Source organism: Rhinolophus sinicus, chromosome 17 (genome assembly GCF_057876585.1).
Source record: "Rhinolophus sinicus isolate RSI-liver-muscle chromosome 17, RSI-T2T, whole genome shotgun sequence".
Classification (NCBI taxonomy): Eukaryota; Metazoa; Chordata; class Mammalia; order Chiroptera; family Rhinolophidae; genus Rhinolophus; species Rhinolophus sinicus.
In genome coordinates this window covers 1811525-1823887 of record NC_142517.1, presented here as the reverse complement: position 1 = coordinate 1823887, position 12363 = coordinate 1811525, and positions in this window count along the sequence as shown.

Genomic DNA, 12363 nt, shown 5'->3' with positions numbered 1-12363 from the left:
GCACTAATTCACCGCCGTGAGCCGGCCAAAGGCAGGGGAACAGAAAGGGAGGGAGGGGTAGCATCTGTGTGTCACTGCTTGGCACTCTGCTGTCACCTGTCCCATGCGTTCCCCCTAAGGTCCATGGCACAGCCGACACACGTGAGCCCCTCGGCACTCGTATCTGCCCACGTAACCCTTGTGTCTCCCTTCGGAGGTGGGTCCCTGACTGTCTCTGTCATAAGGCCAACCTGGGGTTCAGGTCAGGCAGAAAGACCGGCCCTGTAATCTGAAACGTTGGAGCCTGAAGAGGCCCCAGCAGCCTGAACACAAATTCAGTCATTTATTCATTTGACAATAATTGAGCGTTGACTGCATGCCCAGAGCCAGGGGACACCGGCGACATGAGCTGCACTCATGCAGCACACACGAGCAGGTCGGCCATGGAGCCGATGGACAGTGGGGGACACGCTGGGAAGGAGAGCGGGTGGAGCTGGTGGTCAGGGCGGGGGCAAGGCACCATCTGAGCGAGGACGAGAGGCAGAGTAGGCAGGGGGCTGTGTGTGCAAAACGTTCCAGACAGGAGTGGCCAGTGCAGAGGCCCAGCGGGAGTGGCCAGGAAGTTCAAAGACAGCGGGGCGTGGGGCAGCATGGCGGTGAGTGATGGGCTCGGAGCTGCAGCCGAGCCCGGGCAGCCTGTCCCTGGAGGTTCCTGGAGCAGGACTCCAGGCCGTGGTGCAAGCCTGTGGCTCAGGCCCTGCCACCACGAGCGGCGCCGCAGAGCTGTCCTCTGCAGTCAGGCATAGGCTCCCAGGTTGACCCACCTGGCGGGGGGAGGGTGGGTGGCCTCCATGAGCCTCCCTTGCCACCTCCACCAGGGGCAGGAGCTGTCATCTTCCAGAAGCCCTCCTGGACCCCAGATCCCTCGCACCTTCCCTTCCCCCATCTGGTCCCCTTCACGGGCACCTTTTCACCACCCCGCCTATCCTTCCAACTGGAAAGCCCAGCCCCCTCGCTCCTGGCGCCTTGCTTCAGTGTCAAGCTGCAGAGGGCTTCCTGTGCTCCCTGGCCCAGGAGGGGCCCCCTGAGCTGCTGCTGTGAGCTCATTGTCTGTAATTACACCCATGGCAGGTAGGGGGTGTCCGGTGAGCTCCCGGAGAGAGGCACCAGCTTCATCCGTGTACCCAGGGCCAGGTGGCAGCCCTGAGGGTGGTGGGCCAGACGAACCTGCCAGTGGGTGCTGGGAGCCCTGAGGCTCACTGATGGGTTGGGGTCCCCTCGCCGACCCCCACCACTGGGCAGACTCTGCCCGTCCTTGACTTCCTTTTCCTGCAAGACTTCCCCTCATAGCTCTTTTTTTGGTTTTTATAGACTATTTTTTTTAGAGCAGTCTTAAGTTCACAGCAAAATTGACGGGAAAGTACAGAGATTTCCCGAATACACCCTGACACCCCCCCCTCCCGTATCGCTAAGTATTATTGATTGCTGTGCACAGACTTAATTTCAAGGCCCGATACAAAGTCACACCACCACAAGCCAGGATGAAGGGGTTAAAGAGTTTTATTACAGAGTGAAAGTAAGTAAGACAAGACAGAGATTAGGGGAATATATCATCATACCACTAACAAGCGAGGAGGCAAATCATCAGACCACCAGGGCCCAGTCAATTAGCGTCGTAGAAACAGCACCGGCCCTTCATCAACACGGGGGAAACATCATGCGCAGTAAACATCACCGGCCTTTCATCAGCACGGGTGAAATCCCAGTCAAGTAAAGTCATCAGCACGGGTGGAATATCTTGCAGCAGCCGAGGCGGCCGGCCCGGGGAACAACCGTGCCTGCCTCGGTTTTTCTGGGGTTTTGAGGACTTCACTGACAACAGCGGCAAGGAGCCAATAAGCATACATCTCAGCAACACAAGGAACTGGTCTCGGATCTGGCTGGGAGCCGGGCCAGTCCTTGGTACGAGATTAGATGTATCGGAGCTCGGCCCAGCTGCGCTAAGGTGAAGGCCAGGCTCCTCATTCTGTTGTTTTCCTGGTCCTTGGGAGGGTAGCCATTCCTTCCAAGGCCAAGCACGTACCCCAGCCACTGTGAGAGTTTACATCCCCAAATGTTCCCAGGCAGGCCTTCATATTTTCTATTCCTTACAATTCGGCCCTAGGGCTGTGTGGGGGCATAAGCATAGTTTACATAGCGGTTTTGAAACATGAATGCAGTGTGAACTTTTTGTACGTGACAGTACATCCAACAGTTGCATACACATAATAACAGTAAAATGCTCACAATAATTAATAGGGGAGTAAATATTGCATTAACACACTTATGCGCAGTTGTGCTGGTGAATAGAAAATCATACCAATGATGATTGGAGTCCTGGGTTATAATATGTGAGAGGCCCTTCGATTTATTACTGATAATGGTAGTGATAACCCGATGTTCAGCGAGGGACTGGGCATTACGATCTAGGTGGCTTTGCAAGAGTTGAGAGTTCTGTAATATCCGAGCCAAGGACAAGGGTATACAGGTAGCAGGGGGCTGTAGCCGCCGGGGGATCCAAGCAAGGGATACATCAGCCTCTAGATCGGGCGTTAAGTAGAATACATCCCCGTTCCAGTGGAGCAACTCGAGATGCCGCAGACATCCCGGGAAAGGGGAGGGTAATCCCATGGCGGCTAGTTCGGCAGCATTAGAGCTAGCAAGGCATATATGCTGTGGCTCTATTTCATATAGGACAGAGAAATTGGCTATGGGAAAAATCGTTAGAGTACATAGATTACCAGAATGAGATAGTAAACAGGGTTCCATCATTCGAAATGAACCATTACACGCAAAGCCTTTATCTGTAGATATACAATCTATAAGCTTATAAGTACTATTATTATTATTATCTATATGGGTGCCTTCAATGCGTGGCTATAAAAAATAATTACCCTTGATAATGGGCAGAACATGAAAAGAGCATAGCAGGTTAGTTATTACGGGTATGTAACAAGTTACAGTGCCGCTACACCATCTAGAGGTGCACGTAACATTGGGCTTGACGTTTGCTATCCAAGCATCCTTTGGAATGGGGAACATAGATCTCCACATGTAGGAGTCTCCTTCTGTTAGTATGCGCTGTGCTTCTTTTTGGATTAAGGTATATAACGCTTGTAGGGAGCATCTAGTCCAATCAAACAACTTGCTAATGTTAAGTTCCACCATGTAGATATCTATATTAGTAGTTTTGAAAATTTGTAACATTTATTGTTGGTATTTTAAGGTATTAGAATGGGGTGTAATAGTAGTGGGTAACCATTGTGCATTCAGGGTGACTGCCTCAGCTGTATCTGAGCCGGTCTGCCGAAGATGGCTGGCCTAGTCTTCTAGGTCTATTGAATTGGCAATACCAAATCCAGAACCGAGGCCACCCAGAAGGGTATCATACCAGGCTCGGTGGCGCCGGTTATAATCAGGCAACTCAGGAAATGAAATGTGGAAATGGATTAGGTGTTTTCTAGCGGCAACAGAAACATTACTACAGGTACGGGGTACACGTACAAGTTGGGGAGTGTTATTTCGAGGCCGAGCAACAGAAAGCCAGAGAAAATCTCCCCATATGGTTCGATTTTCAATTGGGGTTGCATTACTACAAAGGATAAATTGAGAAGTCTGTACAGAAAAAATACGGTTATAGGCAGCCGGGTGGCCTGTTGTTATATTAACCCATTGGTGGGGTTGTTTCCAATTTAATCCCGGTCTTTTGTAAAAATCAGTGGAATTTTGTTGCCACCATGACTTATTTACATGTGCAGTAATAGTTATATTAGTGGGTGGAGGTCCAGAGAAGACAAAACGATACGGGTTGTTATCTCCTATCCATCTGGTGAGGTTTGTGGCTCTTACAGTTCCATTAGCTATAATACATGGTTGGTTTTCTTTGCAGGTGTAGTTATCTTGTGTGCGCGGGATAGTTTTATTCCGCCATCTCCAATGGAATGTGATTGGGCTTGTATGACGGAGGAGCTGCACAGGTGTGCCGGGGTCCACGCTTCAACCAGAAACAGGCCCAGACTAGGCCGCCATAAATCAGGAGCTAATTTCGTAAAAACAATTGGTTTTTACATTTCAGGTTTATGTTGCCCAGGGAACATGACAGCTATTACATTGTTGTCTCCTAGGGCTATGACCTCCTCGGCCCTCGGAGGGTCAGTGGTGTGTTTTCTGGCCCAAACTTTGGTACCAGCCACATAATCTGTTGAGCCAAAGCCTCCGTATCATGTGGTGGCATTAGGAGGAGTATCTAACTTCTCCCAAAGTCAGTGGAGGCACATGGAGTGATCAATATCTGAGCGATCCTGGTGCCTGGGAGAAAGTGCAAGGTTCCTTTTGAGACATTAAGCAGTAACATCTTTATTTCTCCCACATAGTCTGCATCAGTGGCTCCAGCCATGATTTGGACTCCCTTCCGTGCCAGGCTGGCCCTGGCAGCGATCTGACCATAGAACCCTTAGGAGTTTGAATTCCAATTCCAGTGGGGACTGTTTGGCTAGTATTAGGCTCTGGCCAGATTTCTTCCACATTATGTAAATCATGCCCTGCAGATGCAGTAGTGCCCACATATGGGGCTTGGGCATTGGGGTGGACTGCCCACCAGTGCAGTGCTGGGAAAGTATGGATCTTCGTATTTGCAAATTGGGAGTCATCATTCTAGATAAGGGAGTACCTCCTGTACTGAGAGCGCGATTATTGAGTTGCTGCAGGGCTGTAAAACGATGATCTTTCCACTTGTAATACGAATGGAGCCCAGCAATGGAGCCCATTCTGCGTAATTTTTCTTTTAACAACCATTCATGCGCTCTATTAAACCAGCTGCTTGTGGATAATGGGGAATATGATAGATCTACTGAACGTTGTTTTTCTCACAATAGTCAGTAATCTCTTTACCTTTAAAATGGGACCCATTATCACTTTGAATTTGTAGAGGTGTTTCCATAATGTAGGGTAAGAATAGCAAGAGTCTGCGTGGCACGCTTGTATGCACAGGCAATCAGAACTCCCGAATAAGTGTCTACACAGGTACAAATATAACGACACCCTTTGGAGGGGGAAAGGGCCCAATATAATCAATTTGCCAAATTTGAGCTGGAGCCTGCCCCCGCAATAATTCTCCAGTGACTATTTTTGGTAAAGGGCGTTTTTCATCCAATTGGCAAGTGGGGCATCGTTCCTTAGTGCTCTTTAAATCACACATAGGAACACTTATCCCTCTGTCCTGTGCCCACCTGTGCATAGCAGCGGAACCAGCGTGTCCTGTCTTTTGGTGGATCCATCGGGCAAGTGCCAGAGTTTCTTCACTTATACGAGTGGAACACTCTACTTCAGCAATTGCTGTGAGGCGATATAGATATCAGCATTATACTCACGTTCCACCGAGGTTTCTTAGCATGTGCATCTACGTGAAACACAGAGAGGTTAGTGGGCTTTGCAATTTCCCAAATTTCTTTCCATATAGCAGCACCCCATAACTCCTGTCATCGATTTTCCAACGGTCCTTTTCCCATCTAGGCATCCAGGTGCTCAGACCTTTGGCCACAGCCCAAGAGTCAGTGAACATGTGGCACTGTCCATCCTTTTTAAAGTTTATAGCTTGACAAGCGGCTTGCAGCTCAGCAAACTGACTACTTTTCCCTTCCCCACTAGTCTCTAACACCATTTTGGTGACAGGGTTATAGGCTACAGCCTTCCAGTGCCGAGCATTGCCGATATATTTGGCAGAGGCATCAGTAAGCCAGGCATGCCTCTTGTTCGGCAGAAAGGGAATTATATGCAGGTTATATACTACAGGAGATTCAGTTCTTTCAATGGCTATTGGTTGGAAATCATCATTGGTAATTGGGGCTTCAATAACTAACTCAGGGAGAGATAATATTCCAGCTGGGCCTGTTTTGGCTCTATTTTGTATATACCATTTCCGTTTAATAATACTGGCCTCTTGGGCATGTCCAATCTTATGGGACACTGGGTCACTCATACTCCACTGCATAATAGGAATTTGGGGCCCTAAGGCCACCTCATGTCCCACTGTTAACTGTTCAGTTTTAGTTAGTGCCCAGTAAGCAGCGAGTAACTTGTTCAAAGGGAGTATAACTCTGTCCAGCCTCTGGTAATTTTCGTGCCCAAAACCCTAGAGGGACGCGCTTGGCGTCCTGCTTTTGCCATAAGCTCCAGTTAGCATACCCGGCGTCCTCAGTAACCATTAATTCTAAGGGTCCCTCTCTTATTGGCCAGAGATCTCAGGCTGCTTGGATTGCAGCTTTTGCTGCTTCAAATGCCTTATCCTGCTCAGCTCCCTAGTCAAATTCATATTTTTTCCTAGTAACTCTATACAGAGTTTGTAAAATCTGATCTAAATGAGGAATATGATTTCTCCAATAGCCAAACAGGCCTATAAATTTTTGGGCCTCCTTCTTATTCTGGGGTGTTGCAAAGTCTAAAATTTTCTGCCGGGCTTTTAGAAGGACGGCCATATGCCCAAAATTCCAATGTATTCCTAAGAACTTGACTTCCTGGGCTGGCCCCTGGATTTTGTCGGGGTTAATTTCCCAACCTTTCTTTTTCAAATGTTCTACAATTTGTTCTAAACAATATCTTACAGAATCTTCAGTGGAAGCTTGGATTAGGATATCATCTATGTAATGAGTGATTAAAACTGAGGGGTGGAGAATGTTACAATCATCCAAATGTTCAGCAACCAGGCGATGGCAAATGGTAGGGCTATGTTTATAGCCTCAGGGCAACCTAGTAAAGGTATATTGACACCCCTGCCAGCTGAAGGCAAATTGTTCCCGTTGGGATGGATCAATGGGAATAGTAAAGAAAGCATTAGCCAGATCAATAGCAGCATACAAAGTACGGGGATGAGACTGAATACGCTCAATCAAAGTGATAGTGTCCGGTACGGCAGCAGTCAGTGGGGGAGTGACTTGTTCAGCTCCCTATAATGTACTGTCATCTCCAAGACCCATCTGACTTCCTTACTGGCCAGATTGGATTGTTCCAAGCTGAAGTAGTTGGAATTATTACACCAGCATTAACATAGTCTTTAATGGTTTGAGTTATTTCATTATGCCCACCCAGGATACGATATTGTTTGCTCGTGATAATCTTTGTGGGCTCAGGGAGATGAATGGGGTCAATGAGTGATTTGCCTACTGTAACAGAATGCATTTGCAAAGCTCTGGTTGCAAAGTGATAAGTCCCGTCTTGTAGCTTAAGGGACAGTCCCCATAAAATATCAATGCCAATTATATACTCAGGAAGAGGGACCACTACCACCGAATGTTCTCAGCGGGGCAAATCGCCAATGCTCATTATCACCTTAATTTGTTTAGCTGGAATTTCATGGCCACCAAGACCTGAAATAGTAACTGGGGTTCCTTTAAATTTGGCTGGGTTCCCATAAATTAAAGAGGCCTCTGCTCCAGTATCCACAAGTGCATTAGCCACTGTAGTGGACCCATTTTGCCAATGTAGTGTTATTTGTACATGCGGGCGGTAGTCCCATCGGTGTATTTCCTTAATTTGTGGGATACCCGAAGCTTGGCCTCCATCCTATTCAAATTTACTCAAATCCTCAAAGGGATAGATTCCAGCAGGTGCCCCAGCAGGTGGGGCAGAGGGGGGAAGGAACCACATGAGGAATGGATTCAGTCTCAGCCTGTTGGACTTCTACCCGGTTGGCTCGCTTTACTTTGTACTTGTACAGCTGCCACATATCTTTAGTAGAAATGCCATCCAGTTTGTCCAGGCTCATCCCGGCCTTTAATAAGGCTTGAAACATTTCTTTTCGGGGACCCGATTGCTGTTGCTGGGTCCACCAAAATTATTGGGCTTTCCTCTATTGTCAGTGGCATTTTGCTTTTCCTTATTCCATTCTCCCATATCTCCTCCTTCTGACATCATTTCTAAGATTTGCTCGACTGGTTGCCCAGTCTCTGCTAATAGCAGAGTCATCATTATGTGCTTGTAAGCAGGAGGGGCAGTCCGTACAATTGGGTTGCGATGGTAGGCGGTTATGGGGCCTGTCAGATAGGGATCGGCCTGTCCTAGCATGACTGCAGTTTTCATTGCCTCCCCCTTCAGACAGTGCGTGCCATCCCTGTGGTGTACCAGGGCCGTGTCTCAGCCAGTACATATTGGGCTGTACATCCGCGGGCCGCTAGCGCTAATCAAGTGGTCATTGCACCTCCCGCGTGTTGGTGATCACGGATGGCTGTCTGAACAAAGGTTGTAGAGATAGTAATAAAGCAGGGGCATCCACACTATCTATATTAATGCCACCTGACCCAGTATCAGCAATTCTAATCATCCAGTCAAGCACTTTCTCTCCCGATTTTTGGGAAAATTTGGATAAGATATCATTAATTTCTTGTTGGGAGAAGTCTTCATTAATTACTAAAAAGTCCCTCTGCCCATTAGAGATCCGCTCCTGTCTATGCTGCAGAGGCTTAGCCTGTAAAGCCGGGGGATGTTTTTCCTCATCATGTTTCCTGGCTTCCTCCTCCACGTCGCCCCAATCTACCTCATCAGTATCATCCCAAATAGCTCCGTCCCATTTATCAGGGTCCCAGTCAGCCTTGGCCGAGGCAATCACTGCGTGCACTTTACGGGGAGTCACGCTACCTCTCCTTTTCTTATATTTGTATTGAGCACACCGTACAGCAGCTTTCTCAGCTGCCGTTTGATAGCCACAGGCCTGATCACCTAGACAATAGTTCTGACATTGTAGCATGGCCATCCTGCCTTGTGAATCAATATTCTTTTTGCAGATTACATTTTTCTTCAATTAAGGTATTAACACATTGACACATGCGGCGATAAGCAGTAAGCAGAATCTATCCTCGCCTTGCTATGGCAACCGATACCCCTCCCCCCTTTTCTACAGGAACAGTCCTCAATACCTCGAGCAACCGAGGGGGGTCGGCAGTCTGTAACTTGCCGTCCCAGTTTTCACTTAAACCATCCCTATTGCCCGTTCCTTAGCCAGAGAAGCAAACTGAGGATCTTCCCATCCGGGAACATCACAAGGTACACAAGTCACCTCACTTTTCTTTTTAAACAGGGGCCTTGTTTCGGTGGTCGTGCGTGTCCTGCTGACTACGCCAATTTGTATCGATAAGTATTATCGATTGCTGTGCACAGACTTAATTTCAAGGCCCGATACACAAGTCACACCACCACAAGCCGGGATGAAGGGGTTAAAGAGTTTTATTACAGAGTGAAAGTAAGTAAGACAAGACAGAGATTAGGGGAATATATCATCATACCACTAACAAGCAAGGAGGCAAATCATCAGACCACCAGGGCCCAGTCAATTAGAGTCATAGAAACAGCACTGGCCCTTCATCAGCACGGGCAAAATCCTAGTCAAGTAGAGTCATCAGCACGGGCGGAATATCTTGCAGCAGCCGAGGCGGCCAGGGAACAATAACAACTACTGCTGCGCCCGCCTCGGTTTTTCTGGGGTTTTGAGGACTTCACTGACAACACCGGCAAGGAGCCAATAAGCATACGTGTTAGCAACACAAGGAACTGGTCTCGGATCTGGCTGGGAGCCGGGCCAGTCCTTGGTACGAGATTAGATGTATCGGAGCTCGGCCCAGCTGCGCTAAGGCAAAGGCCAGGCTCCTCATTCTGTTGTTTTCCTGGTACTTGGGAGGGTAGCCATTCCTTCCAAGGTCAAGCACGTACCCCAGCCACTGTGAGAGTTTACATCCCCAAATGTTCCCAGGCAGGCCTTCATATTTTCTATTCCTTACACCGCCCCCCACAGGCACAGACTCCCCCACTGTCAGTGTCCCCACCAGGTGGGGCCTCTGTTACAACTGATGGACCTACAGTGACACACACGTCGTCATCACCCAGGGCCCACACTTTACACCAGGGGCCCCTCTTGGTGCTGTGCCTCCCATGGGTTCGGACAGATGTACAGTGACGTGTGCCCACTGTCACAGTGTCATACAGAGCGTGTCACTGCCCTGAGCACCCTCTGTGCTCCTCCTCCTCACCCCTCCCTCTGTCCCCTGGCGACCCCTGACCTCCCACTGTCTCCGCAGTTCTGCCTTTTCCAGAATGTCGCAGAACTGGACGCCTTCTCAGATGGGCTTCTTTCACTTAGTAATAATATGCACTTAAGGTTCCCCGTGTCTGTTCATGGCTTCGTGGCTCATTTCTTTTTAGTGCTGAATAACATTTCACTGTCTGGATGCATCACGCTATGTCCATTCACCTACTGAAGAGCGTATTAGTGTGAAAACTCTGAGCATCTCATCAAGTATGACTTTAGCTGTAGGTTTGTCCTAGATTTTTCTTGATCGAGTTAAGGAAGTTGCCCTCTATTTATATAAATTTTATTTATTTACTTACTTATTTATTAAGAAGCGCACAGCTCACAGTGGCCCATGCGGGGATCAAACTGGCAACCTTGGTGTTATTAGCACCGCGCTCTAACCAACTGAGCTGACCGGCCACCTCGCCCTCTGTTTCTATATTCCTGAGAATTTTGATCATAAATTGGTGTTGGACTTTGTCAGAGGGCTTTTGTGCATCTATTGATAGGATCGTGTGAGTCTTCTTGTTTAGCCTGTTGATGTGATAGATTACATTTATTGATTTTCAAATGTTGAGCCAGTCTTGCACACCTGGAATAATTCCCTCATGGTTGTGGTGGGATTTGATTTGCTAATATTTTGTTGAGGATTTTTGCATCTGTGTTCATGAGCGCTAATTGGTCAATAGCTTCCTTGTAACGCCTTTGGTTGGCTGTCAGGGTGATGCTGGCCTCTGGCCTCATGGAACATGTCAGGAAGTACAGTGGTACCTCGGTTTTCGAACGTCTCCATTGACGAACATTTTGGTTTATGAACGCCATAAATTTTATGGATCTATAGTATCATAAGATAATAAAATTCATGCTAAATTTGCAGTTTTAGGGGTTGATTTTAAAGGTCTGGAACGGATTAATCCATTTTACGTTATTTTCTATGGGGAAACCGTGCCTTGGTTTTCAAACGTTTCAGAACTCAAACGGTCTTCCGGAACAGATTACGTTTCGAAAACCGAGGTACCACTATATTCTCTCTGCTTCCAGCGTCTGGAAGAATGGGTATAATTTCTTCATTAAATGTTTGGTAGAATTCACTGAACCCATCTGGACCTGGTGCTTTCTGTTTTGGGTGGTTATGTAATTATTGATTCAGTTTTTTGTAATAGATATAAACCAGTTCAGATCGTGTGTCTTCTTGTGTGAATTTTGACAGATTATGTCTTTCAAGGAATTGGTCCAGTTCACCTAGGTTAATTTGTGAATGTAGAGTTATTCACAGTATTTCTTTATTATCTTTTTAGTGTCTGTGGGATCTGTAGTGATGTTTCCTCTTTCATTTCTGATATTAGTAGTTTGTATCTTTTCTCTTTTTTTCTTAGCCTGTATGGAGGCTTATCAGTATTACTGATCTTTTCAAAGAAGAACCAGCTATTGGTCTCATTGATTTTTCTATATTTCCTGTTTTTAGTTTCATTGATTATTGATCTAATTTTTATTATTTCTTCCTCTTGCTTAGGACTTATAATTTGTTCTTCTAGTTTCCTGAGGTAGAAGCTTAGGTGATTGATTTTAGATCTTTTTTCTTTTTTAATGTATGTATCGATGCTGTAAATTTCCCTCTGAGTGCTCCTTTCTCTGCATCCCACAAATTTTGATTGTGGTACAGTGGTGCCTCAGTTTTCGAACGTCTCCATTGATGAACATTTCAGTTTACGAACGCTGTAAATTTTATGGACCTGTGGTATCATTAGATAGTAAAATTCATGCTAAATTTCCAGTTTTAGCGGTTGATTTTAAAGGTCTGGAACGGATTAATCCATTTTGCATTACTTTCTATGAGGAAACTGTGCCTCCGTTTTTGAATGTTTCAGAACTCAAATGGGCTTCCGGAACAGATTATGTTCGAAAACTGAGGTTCCACTGTATTTTCATTTTCCTTTAGTTCAAAATATTTTTAAATTTGTTTTAAGATGTCTTCTTTGACCCCTGTGTTATTTAGAAGTGTGTTGTTTAATCTCCAAGTACTTAAGGGTTTTCCAGTTACCTTTCTGTTACTGATTTCTAGTTTAATTTATGTGGTGTCTATTCTTTTAAATGTGTTAAGGTATGTTTATGGCCCAGAATATGGTCTCATGGTGAATGTTCCATCGGAGCTTGAGAAGAGTGCTGTTGGATGAAGTTGTCAGTAGATGTCAAGCGTGTCCAGGTGACTGACGGTGCTGTTCAGTTCATCAGCACCCTCACCACCTGTCTGTCAGCTGGAACTGCCCATGTCTGAGACGTCTTTGCCTGCG